We start from the raw sequence: 3,267 nt of genomic DNA on the forward strand, positions 1-3,267 counted from the left end.
AAAACTTCAATTAAATAAAATCCAATGCAATTAAGCAACAATCAAACATACTAGCTTTCCAATACTTTTATGCACATGCTAAAATCTTCTTTAATGCCTTGTTTGTTTATGATCATGATACTTTGTTGCTTTTGAATTCACAAAACTCAAGTTGGTAATCATAATGACATAGCACCATGTTGCAATTTAGAAATCAAACTATGCCTTTTCATACACACATGCATATAGAGAAGGTAAAGACAATCATGCAGTTTATAGTGCTTGAAACAAATGAGAGGAAAAGGAACTTTACAACCTTGTAGTTCATCTTCTCTATTGTTGTCATTTTTCTCCCATTCTCCTCCTTCCCATACCAAACTCAGAATGCTTGCTCATCTCAAGCAACTATTAGAACCGTGGCTATGGGGCTAAGATGGATCATGAATGTCTTACACAAGAAATGTTAGTAGTACATGTGTTTCAAGCAAGCAAAATTAAAGATAATAATCAAGGCACAAGAGACAGAGACATTGTGATTGCAAGCTTAAGAAGGTGAGCATAATACTTTGCATAAAGAATAGGTGGCACACCAAACTTAGTGTGACACTTTCACTTGGAATCAATGCAAGTATCTTGTAAGAATTGGAACCAAATTTTGTTGCATAGCAACACCAAACTTAGAATGCAACCATATGTCAATTTATTTGAATTAAAACTAAACAAGAGAAACTGTTATTTGTTGAATACAATCACCAAGCCAAGATTTGCCATGAATAAAGCTCTCGTGGTAATGTATTAACAAACACAGTAACTAAGCAAACTAAAATAAAAGCATTTAAAAACTGAAAAAGAAATGACTAAAGAAAACAGAATGAAAAAGTGTCAAATTAAAAGAGACAAATAAAACTGCAGAGGCATTATGATTATGCAGACAAGTAGTGTTGCTTGAATAAATTGCATAGAAAATAAGTGGCACACCAAACTTATAATCTTGGTGTGTCACTTTCATTTTTGATTTGATGCAATCATCCAAAAAGATTGAGAACAATTTGTTGCAGGGCAACACCAAACTTAGAATGTAACCATATGCCAATTTATTGAATTTGAAACAAAACAAAGAACGAAAGCAAGGCAGAGAAGAGAATTTGTACCTACTGTTGATATGTTGTTTACTTTCTTCCTCTTCTTCCAGTTTGTTAAGAGGAATGACTCCAAGAGGGGAGAAGTTTCAGTTATTGTCCCCTGTCTTGGTCTTCTTTCAACAAGCTCCCTTGTGAAATTGGCTTGATTGATCTTGCTTGCTGGATCAGGGGGAGGATTGTTTGCAGTTGACCTTCTCATGAATGTTGTCCTTGGTATCTTGGTCACAATCCTCTTCTTGGTGCTTTTGTCAATTGCCTTCACTTCTTGGATGTCAAGACATGGTTGTTGTGTGATTATTGGAGTGATTTCTTCATTAAGGGCCTCTTGTATTGGTGGTTCCACGAGCCCTTCCTTCATGTGATTTTCGGCTTCACTTGAGTGTGAATTCTCTGGAATGACTTCCTCACTTTCATGCTCCTCCACTCCTTTCTTTGCACCCAACATTTGTTTTAATAGCTCTATCATGGGGGAGGTTTGTTTATCTTCCCAACATTTCTTCATCTCCTCGTCATACCTTTCAATCATGGATTCAAGTGTTGAGGCGTTTTGGTCCAGGGAGGTTTGTGAGAGTTGTGAGCCTTCATGTTCTCTTATCATCTCAAGTGCAGTTTCAGGTTCAATTGCCTCCTTCTCCTCATCCTCCATTGAAATTTCACTTGACACAGGACCTTTTGTTTTTGTTTTTCCATTTTCTCCTTCCATGCATTCGACAATTGGCTTAACTGCACTTCCATATTTTTGAGGGAGTTCTCTTCTTCTTTCTGGTACTTCTCGTTCTCCTCTGCAAATCTTTTGAGCATGGACTCAAGCTTTGAGATTCTTTGGTCATAGGAAGTTTGTGTGAGTGGTAAGTTTTGGAAGGGGCTTTTTGTTGAAGCATGGTCAAGTGATGATATCTTTGGATGAATATCATATGGAGCATTAGAATTCCTTTCGCAGCCACCATTAGAATCATGACTTGCATTGTGGATGCTCTTTCATTCTGTGGCGACACCCCCATCTACCATGAGGATAATAATATGAATTATTTTGTAGTGGTGGTTGGTATCCCATATGATTCTCCTGCTCATCTTGTGTCTCTGAAGTAAATCTCCATGGATTGGAGTGCTTATAATTTGTATTTTCTTGGTGATATTCCCAGCCACCATTAGAGATTGGTGATGGTGGGTAATATCCCCTAAAATTTGTTTGATCATAAGATGAGTTGAACTCCATTTGAATTTTGTAAAACACAACACCAAGGAGAATTGAATTTCATATCTCAGAGATGAATTTCTTAGTGAGGCAATAACTCAAACACCTTGGTTTCAACTTAGAGCAGAGAACAAAAACAAAGAAAATGCTTAATCTAGACTTCTCACCCACTTAATAATTGTTGATCTAATCAATCCCCGGCAACGGCGCCAAAAACTTGATGGGATATTTTTGCGGAAAAAAATGAATTTCTCCCAAAACACACAAATCTAACCGGCAAGTGCACCGGGTCGTATCAAGTAATAAAAACTCACGGGAGTGAGGTCGATCCCACAGGGATTGATGGATCAAGCAACTTTAGTGGGTGATTAGTTTAGTCAAGCTAACATTTATGTGAATTTTGTGTGAAATTGTAACCAACAGAAAGTAAAGGACAATGAATTTAAAGTTGCAGAATGTAAATTGGCAGGAACTTAAATAGCAAGAAATGTAAATTGCATGAAATGTAAAGGGAATTGGGAATTGGATTTGCAGAATTTAAACAAGGAAAAGTAAATTACAACAATTAGAAGATTGGAATATGACTTGATTGAATCGGATCAAAAAAACAGAAACGTAAATAAACATGAAAAGCATTAAACAGAGAATGAAAAATTGGAATTCAAATCTCAGGACCCAAGAGACTAAATAACCAAGTTTAGATCTCAATGCCTTCCTAGATCCAACAAGAGCAATTGCAAAGAAATTAGAGAAATGTAAAGTGCAGAAGGAGTAGATGAAGAAGCAATTAACTGAAACTGAAATTCAAGTGTGCAGTAAATAAAGCAGAGAGATCTTAGGATGAGATTGAAACAGAATTCCTTCAATTCTCCAACCCAAGACTCAAAAACAAATTAAAAAGAGAGCTCTCTACTACTACTCCTAGTGCTCCCTAGTGGAGCCAGCCTCCTC

This window comes from Arachis duranensis, chromosome 5 (assembly GCF_000817695.3).
Source record: "Arachis duranensis cultivar V14167 chromosome 5, aradu.V14167.gnm2.J7QH, whole genome shotgun sequence".
Classification (NCBI taxonomy): domain Eukaryota; kingdom Viridiplantae; phylum Streptophyta; class Magnoliopsida; order Fabales; family Fabaceae; genus Arachis; species Arachis duranensis.